Here is a 15,579-nt window from a genome sequence, read left to right on the forward strand (position 1 = left end):
TGATAATCCCGATTTATTCCTCTTTTAAAAGGCTATGGTTATAACTCAGGGTTTGCTTTTAACTCATTACTCTTGGAGGAGGGAAAATGTCTATGCTGTTCATGTTTATTTATTTGGTCAATCCCAATTAATTAAGATTTAAAATACTCATTCATTAAATTTATATTTACTTCAGGAATTCAAGGCAGCGTACATAGCATACCTGCCTCCAAATATTCTCTTAACAACTGTCTTATAAGATAGATTGATCTAAGAGACAGTGATTAGCCAATAGTCATTCAAAGAGTTTTTAAAATTGAGATTAGACCTGCAATTAAATCTCACCAGATATAATTCATCATTTAAACAACTCTCAAATATATACCACTCTCAAAATTCTATAATATCCAGGCTTGTTATATCTGACTCCATCTACTGACCTGTAGTACAGTAGTGGGGAAACTCACAACCTGCCAATCAAATGTCGTCCCTGAACACTGTTGGTCATACTTCAAGCTTTATTGAATTTATGCTGCTAAATTTCAGAATGACACTCCCAAGAAAAACAATCCTAATTTTTTACTCTGTTTCCAAAATAATAAAGAAGCATTAAAGTATTAGTCTTTCTTTAAAAATGCTTAATAATTAGTTTGTTTGACAGGACTAAGGAGATCCAGGTTCAAATATAAACTCAGCCAGGAAAGTTCACAAAGTGACTTGACTCTTTTACTCTCTATCACACCAACCTGTGTCTCAAGATTGGATAGGTAAAAATCATGAGAATTACCGGTAGTACTACATGCATCAAAACTACATAATCTTCTCTGGGGCAAGTCATTCAAGGAAAGAAATGAAAATATTTTTGTTTTTTTAAAAAATTGTAAATTTTAATTTCAAAAATTAATTTCAGGAAAGCATACACGAAATATAAATTAGTACAATTTACAGAAATAAAGGACAATAACCATAAAACATAGAAAACACAAGCATATTCAACCAGAAATAAATTTCTGCATGTTGGTCTCCTTTGAAAGGAAAAGGTGACAACACTTTTGCATTCTCTTTCTATAAATAATAGGCATTAAATTAACATATCCAGGAAGCAGCAGTGGCAGAAAATTAGCATATCAAATAGAAATACTGGCAGCAATAACAGATCTCTGTATGAACAATTTTACTTATATATTCACTCCCAACACAGCTTAAATAATTTAAAAACAACTCCTTTCTCCTAACTTTCTATCAGGCAGTATTTAATTATCTTAATAATACCACCTGTGTGTAGGCTAAGAATACTCAGAATTAGGTGTATCTATTTTAAAAAGCATTTTATGCATTTCCAAATATTCTCATCAAAAAAATGTCATCAAAAAAGCACAACAAAGAATGTTCTTTCTGCGCCAACTCAGAAAGCTCAAACTGCCCAAGGAGCTACTGATACAGTTCTACAGAGGAATTATGGAGTCTGTCATCTGCACCTCTATAACTGTCTGGTTTGGTTCTGCAACCCAACAAGACAGACACAGACTTCAGAGCATAATTAGAACTGCAGAAAAAACAATTGCTACCAACCTGCCTTCCATTGAGGACCTGTATACTGCACGAGTCAAAAAGAGGGCTGTGAAAATATTTACAGACCCCTCACATCCTGGACATAAACTGTTTCAACTCCTACCCTCAAAACGACGCTATAGAGCACTGCACACCAGAACAACTAGACACAAGAACAGTTTTTTCCCGAATGCCATCATTCTGCAAAACAAATAATTCCCTCAACACTGTCAAACTATTTACTAAGTCTGCACTACTATTAATCTTCTCATCGTTCCCACCACTCATCTCCTTCCACTTATGACTGTATGACTGTAATTTTGTTGCTTGTATCCTTACAATTTATATTGATATTGTTTCCTGATTGCTTATTTGTACCCTATGACTATCACTGTGTTGTACCTTATGATTCTTGATGAACATATCTTTTCTTTTATGTACACTGAGAGCATATGCACCAAGACAAATTCCTTGTGTGTCCAATCACACTTGGCCAATAAAAAAAAATTATTCTATTCTATTCATTATTTATTGAATGTACAGCACATACAGGTGCTCGAAAAATATATAATGTTCCATTTTATTTCTCCCCATAACAATCTTATGAGGCCTAAAGCCACTGCGGTGGAAGATGGATTGCTAGAAAATATATAATTACATAGGGATTTCTTTTTCTATGTAATATTTATTTGATGGCTTAAAACTAAGCACCATCTTTCCTAAAAATTAAAAACAGCAATAAAATAAATATTTTTAAATTAGCCAAACAACACAAAAATAGCCAAAGAAAACAACTTCCACAGAAGTATTATTAAATATATTTGTTTCATTGGCATGAAACAATCTGGTAAGCAGATAGCCCAAATTTGGTAATGTGTTTAATAATCATATTTGAATAACACAACATTTCCAAAATTAGATTGAAACTGAAAATAACGTCAACATCCAAATGAAGCACAATTCTTTTTTAAAATCTAAGTTTAGGAGTTTAAGAGGAGCCAGATTTAAACCAGATCCACTTTGTCTAGAATCTTATTCCCAGGGATTGCAAATCAGATATCTGTCAAGCTTTCTCAAGTCATGAGGACAATAACACCTCTCCAAACATTTCTTAGCAACTGATAATAGAGGCAATCTATATCTATTAAACCAGTATGCATTTATGCTTTTTCCTCCATTATTTGTCTGATCCCCTTTTAAAGCCATTCACATTGATAATTTTCTTTAAATGTTGGGACAGTTCCTCTATTCTGCTGGACAAATGACCTTGCATTACAGGAAAAGAATAGGAATGAATCTGGATGAGCTTTCAAAACCATAAATATTCTGCAAGACTTTTAATATTTATCCTCTTTATCTTATCTCATCTCAATTGACTTTTTTGTAAATTAAAAGAAAATGGTATGTTGTAACTTTTCCATTCAGTTCCAGGACCATTTTGGCTATCCCTTTGACTATGTTTTTACTCACCTTTGCAAACAATTATTTTTTAAAAAATAACTGTGATCATTCCAGTGTGTTTCCATGGAAATAATTTATTCTCTGTGGCACAAACTTAATGCAGCAAATTACTAAAAGCAAACCCATTAACCTATAACTCCAGAACCTATGAAGAGACTCATTTGAAGAAGTTGAGCACAGAATGCAAGAACTACATACAATTTTAGAATGTAAGCATAGTATGAAGAAAGATTGTAATCCTAGAAACATTTAAGCAGGTCTAAGTCTCACGAAACTGAAGAGCCTTACTCCCAATTAAATATATTTAGAATTGTATTCTATGAGATTCAGCTCTAGAACAAGTCAGATTCAAACTGTTTGCAAATTCATAAGAAGAAAGACTAGAATTATAACTCCCATAACCCCCATCCTACAACACAAGCATTGTATGTTGCCAATTTCACAGCAGCTTCTCATAGGAAAATGTGCAAAACTGTGATCTCATGACATAGGTGTGCTCTACCACACAAAATAGATGAATAGCAACTCATGTGGCTGCCATTGTTGTATAAAGTAATATTAACAAGGTACTATTCTAGCATTCCATATAGAAATTAAACAAATTGAACTTAATACCCTCCAATTGTGTGAATCAGAACTGTCATCTTCCCAAGCTTATATATTCAGTGGCCTTATTGGTACTTACACAACACAAGCTGGAGTTATTAGAGACTGTCATTCAACAGAGCTGAAAAGCTTCAAGGTGGAAAAGTCTGTTCATTCTACTTTAGTCCTGCCACTATCTAACATATAAAGATAAGAACCTGACCTATCCCTGAAAGGATTATGAAAATACCGGATGTGTTACTGTAAATACAAGATGCTTCCTAAAAATCCAACTTGAAATAAAAGGAGGTCTGAATTTTACTCTAACACAGCATCTCTCTTTCTCAATCTGCTTGCTCTTCTAATATATGCAACTAACTGCAAAGCCATGTTTGCATCTGTTACTAGAAGGAAGGGAATAAACATGCTAAGCAGGCTCTTATTGGTCCCACAATGCAGACACAAGTCAGGGCAGTAATCAAAGCTTGCAATGCTTATTTTATCTCCTCCCTGCCCCCCCCTTCAGCGGCTGTATCTTTAATCATCTCGCTAAACCTCAGAGGTGGCAAATTCAGCAGCCATGAGTGCTTATTATGAACATTTTCTGAAAAGGAGGGGAAGATTTAAAGGAAAACACAGACAGGCAGGCCTCAATAATCCATCTGATGGAGGGGGAAAGGGGAAGAAGAGTTTAATAAGGAGAATAGGGAAAAATGCAAGAGAGCACAGCTGTGGAATGGAGTAAATGAAACAAATTATTAATAACAGGTTAATAACAGAAGGACAGGAAGGAGCTTAGATCAAAAGAAGAACATGCTCAAGGATGATTGCCTGGTTGGCAGCCACCAAATGCCAGTTCAACTACCTAGGCCAGGATTCATCCCAGATCTTTCACCATTATGAAGCCACTGCCAGCAGCTATCCACACCTTAAGAGAAAAAGGGTGGAGGAAAAAGCCACACCAAGAGTCAAGCCAAGGTGTGACCACAAAACTGCCAGCCAGCTTAAACTGCCTTTCTTCCAGAAAATCTTTGGCAGATCAGTGGGAGGGGAAATAGGGAACAGAGGAGAAAGATGAAGCACCTTTAACATTTACAATTCCAAAACCTAGGTTGGAGCACCATGATTTCTTTGTTTAGAAAGAAGACTGAGGCAGCAGCAAGCATTGGCTCAAAGCAGGGGCAGAGGGGGGGGGGTTATTAGTTCAATGAAAATTATGCTGGGTGGCGGCAGAGCAGGTGACAGAAGAACTAGAGAGGAAGAAAGCAAAGAGGGAATCCAAAGTTCCACTAATCCCATATTATAAACCTGGCAGGAGACTTTTTTTTCCCCTTACACCTGCTTTCATTGAAAACAATGCCCTACCTGTAGTCACTGAAATACTAGTCCCCCTCCCCCTCCCTGCAACTTGCACACCTCTTCCTTGTTCTTTCCACACAGACACGCCCAAGTGACACCCACAGCTCCGCATCCCAGCTGGAGAAGTGGATGTATTGCCTCCGTTTACCTGGCCAGGACTCAAACGGCTGCACCCCGCAGTCTCCTCTCTGCCACACCTGCAGCCTTGCCCGCTTTCAGATCCTCTCCCTTGCTCCCAGCCAGAAGCCTCTTACGGCATCACGAGACTCTTTGTTATATTCACATCTGCTTCCTTTCTTTCCACCCCCCCCCCAAAACCCCCAAATCCGGCGGTAGGGATAGTTCTCCCCCCCACCCCACCCCCCGCGCCGTCTGCCTCTCCCACATCACCAGCTCCACCCGCCCCCCCCCGCGGTCCGATTCTGCAGCAAGGCTACGGCGCCCCCCCTCCTCCCTTCGCCTTCCCTTCCCCTCTCTATCCGCAATCCCGGGCCCGGCTGCTCATCCCCGCAGGGAGGCCTCCGCCTGGGTTGCGCGCTCCGCAAAGCGACCAGGTGCTGCTTCAGCGGGCGGAGGCCTCGGGCAAAAGCCCCGAAGGCAGGATCAGCTGTTTCCTGCCTGAGGAGAGGGAGCCGGCCTGGACTTCCTTCGGCAGGGAGACTGGAGGGCTGCTTCTTCCCGTAAAATCAGCCGCCTCCCAGTTACCTGTCCACCTTACCCTGCCCGCACCAAGGGCTCCGACTTCCTGCCTTTCAGCGCTGCGCCAGGTGAGAGCGGCCCAGCCCAGCCCAGCGTGGCGGCGGCGGCGGCTGCCTCGAGTCTCCCCCTTCAGCCTCTTCGACTAGGCGCTGCCATTATGCCGTTGCCCGCATTTGCTTTTCGGGTTCTCTCTTCCCTTCCTCCTCGGCGCCGGGATCGTTCTCGCTGCCCAGGCACGAACAAGCAGGCAGCGCCGCCTCCCGCCTTGACTTGCACAGCAGGTTCCAGACGCCAAGGGGCGGCTCTCGCCTTCTCTCTCTCTCTCTCTCTCTCCTCCCCCTTCCCCTCCCTCGCCTTTCTGCGCCTTATGCTCAGCCTTAATTCTCCCTTCCGGGCAGCTCCGGCAGCAAACCGCCAGGTTAGGTCAGGTGACGACGGAGCGAAACCTCGTCCCGCCAGACTGGGGCGGGCCGACGCGAGAGGCGAATGCGGGACCGGTTGGCTTCCCGCTTTTGCCGGAGCTCCTCCGGAGCTTGCTTGAGACTGCGAGACCGACGGGTTGGAACAGCCCCGGGGGCGGGATATTCCGCGAGGAGCAGCGGCGGCGGCGGCGGTAGCAGCACGCGGCGTCCTCCTGGGAAAGAAAGGCTGGGCGGGGGCGTTGCGAGGCGGCAAATAATTGGGGGGGGGGGGCGCAGTTGGAGGAGGTGGGAAGCAACAGACTTCAGATGAATCCTGGCAAGACTAAAAAGGCTTTGGATTTTGGGCCCTTTTCCAGAACTATGCAGTCTTCGGTGCTGGATGGAGTTGCGGTGCCCCAGACAGACCTGATGTGCAACCTGGGAGTCCTTTTGGACTCACAACTCCTTCTGAAGAGTAGATGTGCCGATGCACCAGTTGTGTTCCTGTATTGGAGAGCTCAGCTCATAGTCACTCATGGTCACCTCCCAATTGAAATACTATAATGTGCTCTACATAGGACCCTTGAAGGGTATGGAGAAGCTTCAGGCTGGTGAAAAATGCAGCAACACCAGCAGTTATGTGTGCCTCTAGAACAGCACATGTTACACTTTTGCACTGTGAGCACCATTGGTTGCCAGCCTGCTTCTGGATCCAATTCAGGGTGCTGGCTTTGATCTTTGAAGCCTTTCATGGCAAGGGCCAAGTTCTCTATGAGGGACCACTTCTCCCCAGTTACATCTTCCCATCCCAATCAGACCCAGCAACATGCTGTAGGTCCCATCTTTTAGGGAGTTACACTTGGCAGGCCCAAAAAGATGGGGCTTCCCTGTAAAGGGCACTCACATTATGGAAGTAAGGTCGAGTTTATCCTTACTTACTTTCCAGAACTCCTCTATCATGCTTTGTCATCAGGCATGAGGGTCTGAGGGTGCTATTGAGATCTTGAGGCTGCTCCTTTGCTAATCTAATCCAGAGTTCCCAAAGTTGTGCTTTGTGGAGTGGCAGGGGGAGAGGGGATGGTTCTGCACAACTGTGCATGTGCGCACAGCTCCATTTGCTCCATTTTTACATGTTCTTTTATATCTTTGTACGCCATCCAGAATCACTTCTTGTGAGATGGATGGCTATAAAAAAACTTGATAAATGGGAAGGAAGGAATCATGCTGTTCTGCTATCACTATATAACTCAAGATGGCCAATAAGCTGCTCGAGGACACCCATTTACTTCCAGAAATTTTTTAATTTTGGAAATAAATGAAGCAATACATTTGATTAAGGCAGTGTTTCTCAACCTTGAGAACTTTAAGATATGTGGACTTCAGTTCCCATAATTCCCCAGCATGGCTTAAAGTTAGTCCATACATCTTAAGGATCACAAGTTTGAAAAACACTGGATTAAAGTATTGTCATCCTGCTGGTTTAAATCATCTTAATTCAAAACTATTTTAAATTTGTCCAGTTTGGCCCCAGATCTTGAATGTTATTTTATTTTTAGTATTTGCTTTGTGACAGCTGATATTTAAAGAAAATGGTTGCTTTGGTTGAAGGTTATTCAAAGTGAGTAAATCAGCTGGAGGAAGTCAAACAACATAAATAAAAACTAATCAATGTGAAGGTGCATTTGGTCAATATAAATTCTTCTTGAAGATGAAGCTTTCTATAAGGAATTACCCTTCCCCTAAAGTATCACACTGAACATTTGAAAATACTCTTTGAACTTTTGGTGTACGTTTCAAGATGTGGTTTTTCTGGGAAAAATTGAATGAGAAAAAATTTCCTGTAAAATCATGTTTTGAATTAGGACATTTTTTTTTCATTATTTATAGTCTGAATAAGTATTTGAATTCTATTTTTTAATGTGAAAAAATTAAATCTGGTGTATTTTATGAGGTTAGGACATTACATTAAAGGAACTTCAAACTTTGATGGAAAGAAAATACTGGTATTGGAATGTTGTAAACAGGATTGGGGAACAGAGAATAGTAGTATACATTTAGCTTATCAGTGTTAGCAGTGTACATTTAGCTTATCGGTATTTTAGAACAGTCACTTGAAAAACAAACATCAAAAAACTTTGAAACTACAAAGCTTGCCTAAAATAGAACATTTCTGGTTCACGTCCCTGATACATTTATTTTCAGAGTGCAGCTATAGTAGTGAATGCATTTAAACTACAGCTTTATGATGCTTTCAGGGAAACCAGTGGTGTCAGACATAATCAGGAAAATCTCATCAAAGTGGATTAGTTAAATTTGGACAGGAAACCTAATAATAAGTCAGAGGTCCTCAAGTGGCACAAAAGACTCAACTGACAAAGATGAGACCCTATCTGAAGAGGACAGCAGGAAGCAGGACCTTGGATAGCTCCAGATTGTGCCAGTGGGAGCTCTTGTGTTACACCGGACCACAAAATGAGGGTGTTGCCTCAGCACCCTCCTTTGCCTTCATTTGTGATAGTCCATTCAGTTCCACATTCTTTGGGGGATTCAGCAAAATTATTAAAAATATCTCACTTGATTTTTACTTTTTGACTTTTCTGATAGTGGGAAATACAGTAAGGCATGAACCTGCAAGACGCAATAATGACAAGGGTGCATCCTTGGGCAGGTGATTCCCAGAATGCACTTCTTTTGGGAAAGTAATCTAATTTTCTTTCATCATCTGTAATCTGAAAGTTTTTTAAAAAAAAATTGAGATCCTGATGTTTACTAGTATCGTATTTCCCAGTTTGACTGTAGCTATCTGTGTCATGGTTATTTTATTTTTTAATGGATGATGCAATATGTTCTATGTACTCCTAAAGATTCAGTTGATACAAAATGTTGTAAGTAGACTCCTAACCAGTATACCCTTACAAAGTCTATAACATCAATACTTCCAATGTAAGTACTTTCCAAATATGTGTACTTCAACCAGCAGAAAAACTAATAGGGCCATTGCTGAGATTTCTGAGATTCAGAAGAGTACACCTATTTTACTCTGCCTGAAAATCCCAAAAATGAGAATAGGAGTTGAAAATACTGAAACTTTTGAATAACTTGTTATAAGCTATATCTAATTCAGATTGTTAGGTAATTCACTGTTCTATTAAGAATTACTCTTAGGGGAAATGGGGTATTTTCACATCACCTTGCATTTAAAAAAGTCATTAGTAGAGCTTTGCTATCATCAGCATTCTCTATTGCCCTGATGCGACCAGATAGGCAATTCTGATAATTTTCAGCTAATTAAAGGGCCATGTTATTCCCAGTGATTGTCTATATACAAGAATTAGCCAAGCAAGCTAAACTTCCTTTTTTCTCCTAATAGCCATATGTCAGAGTCACAGGGAATTTATTAATAGAGATCAGTAAGATACTGAATTAACTGGTATGTTTGCACAACACACTTAACACAGAGATCAGTTAAAGACTTAGTATTCTATTAACCTAAAGACATTCACATGATTTAAATGTTCTAATTTTTCTACTGGCATTGTATTGACCTACTCTATTTGATTTGTTTTAGATTTACTGTGTTGTTTGAATCCAGATTTTTTTCCCCAGTAACCAGATTAGATATGTTATGTGTTCCCAGATAATTTATTGAACAGTATTGATTGATTGATTGATTGATTGATTGATTGAATTTTGTCTGCCCAGCTCAATCATCATAACTCCAGGTAGCATACAATAAATAAAAAACAAAATAAAGAATTCCAAACAAATTATTTCCTTCTGTTGCAAACACCTGTTTTGCTGGTGCTGACTCTTCTGGCCTTGCTCTTTGGAAAAACTACTTGTAGCTCATGTGTCTGCCTAAATTAATCAGGGGTTGGGCCATCAGTAACTGTTCCTACTTAAACAGTCACAACATGGCTGAGAGCTTTTTCTCATCTACTGTCAATATTAAAAGAACCAGCTTCTGCCAGATTTAAGTCAGCAGCCTGATCTTTCAAAAAGTTTAAAAAACAATAAACACTTCTTTTTATGGTCCTTTATCAAGTTATTTTTGTGGAATATGGCTATTATTCAAATAATAGCGTTTAACAACTGTTTTAAATGGTAACCATCTTTTGAACTATTAAGGCTGTATATTTTAATTATGATCCTAAAATGGATTGTGAAATGTTATTGTATTTATTTCTTGGTGTTGTATCTTAAGATGTATTACACCTTATAACTAAACCTAGCTATAGATGCATGAAAAGTCAGACCATTACTACCATATCTGGTAGTGTTAGCCGTAAAATATTTGAAAGCTAGTCTTAAGATGCATTTGGAATAAGACACAATCTGATGTATTTCAGGGATATTGATGTAGGATTGTATTTTTTTTTTCTTATTCAGGTGGAAGGGTGATATATAAACATATCCCTCATAAAGTTTAACCCAACAAGAATATGAAAAAGTAGCTACAGTATCAAGCAGTGGTGAAATCCAATTTTTTTTACTACCGGTTCTGTAGGCATGGCTTAGTGGCATGGCAGAGGAAGGATAGTGCAAAATCTCCATTCCCACCCCACTCCAGGGGAAGGATAGTGCAAAATCCTCATTCCCACCCCACTCTGGGGCCAGCCAGAGGTGGTATTTGCTAGTTCTTTTTAAATTAATTGGTCAAGAACAATCTCTGTAAGGGAGATTAATTGTTAACAGTCCAGCAAGGCTGATTAATAGAAACTTAAAAGCTGGTAATTGGATACCCAATAAGGTTTAACTATCAGTGTGTGGTGAAATTTATGTTTTCTCTGCTGGAATTGGAGGAAGTTGGAAACTATTTCTGTAGTTTGGGAAAAGAGAAACAAAACTATGAGCTACCCTACCTTGTAGACACCATTGCTGCAAAAAATATAAGATAGCATCTCTGCGTAGGAACTAGTTATTGTTTACTTTAATGTGCCATCTCTTTACATGTGTATAAATCAAATAGTCAAAACACTAGGCTTTCAGTCACTACTCCTCAAAAGTAGCCAATTTTGTGTCATACTACCTGAAATCTGTAGCCATTTGAAAGGAGGAAGGCAATAATTAATATTATGAACCATGATCTTGGAATTGGCCTTAGAGGCTAGTAATTATGATTGTTAATATGATGGGAAAGGGAATAATAATTGGGACTTAATCATATTTAATCTAACATAATTGCAGTTAAATTAGATAAAATGAAATTTAGGTCCAGCTCTGCCCATTTTCATCCTGGGTATCCCTCTAGCATGCTACAAAAGGCAAAAATGCAATCCTAAACCTGAAAAAAAAAATAGTTCAACAGTTTCATTTAAAGTGCTGCATATACATAAACAATATTTCTTAACTTAATCGCAAGGTTTTCGTTTACAAATAATGACATCTTTTCCCATCTTTTAAAGAAATCCAATAAAAATTTAGTTGGAAAGACACTGGTTTGCAATTTGCTAAAGCTTCAGACTCTATGATACAATAGATGATGAAGACGTATCATCAGGGTTTGTTGCAGAAGAGTTTGATTGTGTCTTCTATTGCAATTATTTCCAGGGAAAGAGATCATTACAGATAACATCCAAAGGTCATCTTGGTATAAGAGAGACAGACTGCAAGTTGGGGCAAGGCTACTGAATAATAATCATTATTCATTGTCTACCAGACACAGCTATCAGTCATAGATAATTTTTTCCCCCTAAAATAGAAGTGGGCGTTTCTCATTTTAATTTTGCTTTGATAGGACAGATCTTTTGGTGCTTTGGTTTTGTTTGGGGTTTTAGATAATTAAATGATTGGCACCATTAAGCGCAAATTTTTTTTAAAAAAAAGCAGTGTACACTGTGTTGTATCGTTTGGGTTTCATATTTTTGCATATATGATCTATACATCTACAGGATATTAAATATTTATCTTTTTTCTAAATGGCAAAGAAAAATAGTTTGATTTTTTGATGACAGTAATTTGACCTCCTTAAATATGCTCCCTGTGGAAAAATCTTTAACTTTTCAGTTTGTGTGTCCATCTGTTAAAATCAATTTCTGGACCTGCCTAGCAGGCTAAGCATAAGTGCCTATGTACTTAGGAGATATGTACAATACTAAAAAAAAGCTCAGGCCTATATTATACATCAGTTTAAAAACTTAAGCAGATCCTGCTTGTTCTCCAATTGAATTAAAATGGATGTTGGGGAGAGGCAGCTTAACCTATACTCCTTTACTGAACATTTCCACAACTTCACCTCTAAACCCTGTTACAAACTAGGAGAATATATAAAATATTGATCTCTTTGGTAGACTCCTCCCATGGGACCCCTTTTACCAAGTAAAAGGATTTTGCCTGCACAGAAGCTCCACTGTAAATGTAAAGTGAAAATTCAAGCAAATTTTCCACAGCAGTTGATGAGGAAATGGAAAATATAGGAAAGTGAAAGGAACAATTATATAGAGACATACAATTTCAAACCAAATTGGTATAGTCACCCTGGGTAATTCATTATTTATCCTCCACCTGAGTCCTTGCTTCTCCTTCCTCCCCCCACCCCCCAGCGCTATCCTTGGTTTTATGGAATTTAGAATATAACTGAAAACAGCCTCTTTGAGCAAAGCAATACTTGGCCTTTCTAATCAAAGTCTCTATTTTGGTATCCGAATGGGCAGTAAGCCTAGTACACACCAAGGAAGGTGATAAAATCACATTTATGTCAGGTGGATAATATTGCCTTCCTGCCGTTAAATCTTCCACGCTCAAAGAAAATTAGGAAATTTTCGTGTTTACAGGTGGGTCAATGTATAAGACGACCAATCTGTTTTCGCTGTTCTTCCTCTTTTCCAGATATAGCTGCCTCTCAAAATCAGCTACATATTTCTATAAAAGTATGTGTGGCTTGCTCAAATCAAGTTAACTGTCATGCATGTGGGTAAACGCTCTTAGAAATGGCAAGAAGCTTTCTGGATTTCAGGAGTTAGATATTTAGATGATACTCTGCTTTTGTGATTTTGGGGAGAAGGATTTTTATATACGTATGGGAAGAAATATCCATCTGGTTCAGTTCCAAGCTGGGAGAAAAGCACTGGAAACATGGAGGCTGATTGGAAAGATGGTTTATTGATGAAGCAAAACCACATGTGATCCTGGGTAGCTGACCACATGGAGTTGAGAGTGGGGAGGGGTTTGTACTTGAGCTTCTTGTTCCTATGCAAGAACATGTATTCTATTATCTGTTGTCAGATTCCCATGAGGCCATGTAGAGGTTATATAGGGGTCATAGCTGGCTCTATAGGCAAAGTACAAATTCTAGGTGTTTGTCTGAGCTAAGTTTGGTTGAAGTTTCTGAGGGTGATGCAATGAAGGGGTTTGTGTTCTGAAAGGATGTTGGGTAATTCCTATTGTGGCTTAATGGCATTCCTCTTGTTTTGGCTCTTGGGTCGGGGCATTTGCTTATGCATAAAGCTACCTAGATACTTGGCTTCTTTCAATAAGCCCTTTATCTCTTAAGTGCTGACATCTGCTGAGGGCTATTAAGAAAGGTGGGGGCTGCTTTCTGTCTCCAAGAGCATGTTTCTCCATTCTTCCTTTAGGGAAATATAATATTCTGCCTTTTTAATATTTCCTAAAATATTTTAGTCATCTAGGAGAGGGATGGGTGCTAACTTTCTACATAGGTTTCATGCAGAAGGTTAAAAAATCCATTCCTGACAGGGTCAAAAAAGTCTTCTCTGCCTAAGATCAACAAAAGTAGAAAATTGTTCCTGTTGTGGTATTTTCCTGGGCTACATGGACAAATATTTGGAGTGGTATAAAATAGATTCCAAGGAACGGCCTATGGGACTTTCAGAATATGAAGTAATTTAAAATCATGAATGTACACTCTTGGCAAAGCTGATGTTATCTTTATATTACTATAAAAATACACAAGAGGGTGCTCTCGACTCAGTATTAGGCAAGAGTATACCAATGTCTAAACTGTTTCCATTTACATGTACTTTTATGAAATCAGGTGCATTTATATTAATGCAAGTGTATCACATAAGACAAATGAAAGATTCCAGTCACCATATTTTTACCAGTTAAATACTTTTAATTTGATATTTGTGAAAATAAAAAAATTAGCTGCTTTATAGAATTTGCTTTTCCAGAAGTTTAATAGGCCCTGGTTATATGAGGGGGTTACTGTGATAGTATGATGACTTCATAGGAGTAAAGTTCATATCACATTTCCTGCAGGAAAGGTGTAAAAAAAATGCCCACCTGCCTTGTAGAAAGAAAGTAGGGCCTATATTTTGGTAGGAAATATAGCCTTAGCCTTAGGCTTCATGTCACACTTCAGAAAATGGTTGCAGTGAGGAGAAAATGAGGTAATCCTCATCTAGTGACCACCACTGGGGCCAACAACTCAGTTGTTAAAAGGGAAGAGGTTGCTAAGTGAAACCATGATTGTGCTTAACGGTTTTTTTGTGTTTTTTTTTAATTTGATTTATATGCCGCCCTTCTCCGGAGACTCAGGGCGGCTTACAATGCGTTAAGCAATAGCCTTCATACTTTTGTATATTTATACAAAGTCAGCTTATTGCCCCCACAAACTGGGTCCTCATTTCACCTACCTTAGAAAGGATGGAAGGCTGAGTCAACCTTGAGCCTTGGAGAGATTGGAACCAGCAGTAAATGGCAGGCAGCTGTGTTAATAACAGGGTGCGTAACCACTGTACAATCAAGGCTCTTTTATTTCAGCTTTCCTTCATTTTATAGACCTGCAAATGTGATCATTGCAAGGATTGGTCACAAAGTTCCCTTTTCATCTCTAGGTGACATACACTTATATAATATAGGTAGTCCTCACTGAGCAACTGCCTCATTTAGTGACCATTTGCAAATAGTCCTCAGTAAGGACCGTCTATACCAGTGATGGCTAACCTTTTCCTGACCGAGTGCCCAAAACACGCACACATCCGAACCCCAAAAATGCAATGCACGTGCGGATCCTTCGCATGCACCCCTGGCCTGCATGCACCCTGCCCCCCTCTGCATCCGCACGTGCCCCCCACATGCGCCCCCCCCCCCCGTGCCTGCACGGAAGAGACTGGCCAGTAGCAGGCGCGCGCACATACATGGCAGAACTGAACTGGGGTGACAGCTCACGTGCCCACAGAGAGGGCACTGTGTGCCACCTGTGGCACGGGTGCCATTGGTTCGCCATCACGGGTCTATACTGTATAGTTGTACGTCACCTAGAGCTGCCTAGGTGATTAAAGGAGGTTACAGATGTTTAGCTAAATAAATTAGACAGCAAGTTCTTTATTCTAGGTTGGGCAACTCCCGATATTGCATCTCTTAAGTATAGCATCGTTCAACCTTCCTCTCATCTTAACAAACGTTGCAGTTACAGTAAATATCAATAGCCTTTTGAAATTTTCCAATTTGTGAATGAATTCTCCATATGTCTTCAAGGGAATGAGGAATTCTCCATCATTTCTACACTCTTAAAGTGGGCAGGAGCTCATGATGGCATGTTGTAACCTGCCTTAGTTTGATGCGGATTAGACCAATCACC

The sequence above is a fragment of the Pituophis catenifer genome, unplaced genomic scaffold, assembly GCF_029215685.1.
Source record: "Pituophis catenifer annectens isolate HBS135680 unplaced genomic scaffold, rPitCat1.0.hap2 SCAF_1, whole genome shotgun sequence".
In the NCBI taxonomy this organism is placed as follows: Eukaryota; Metazoa; Chordata; class Lepidosauria; order Squamata; family Colubridae; genus Pituophis; species Pituophis catenifer.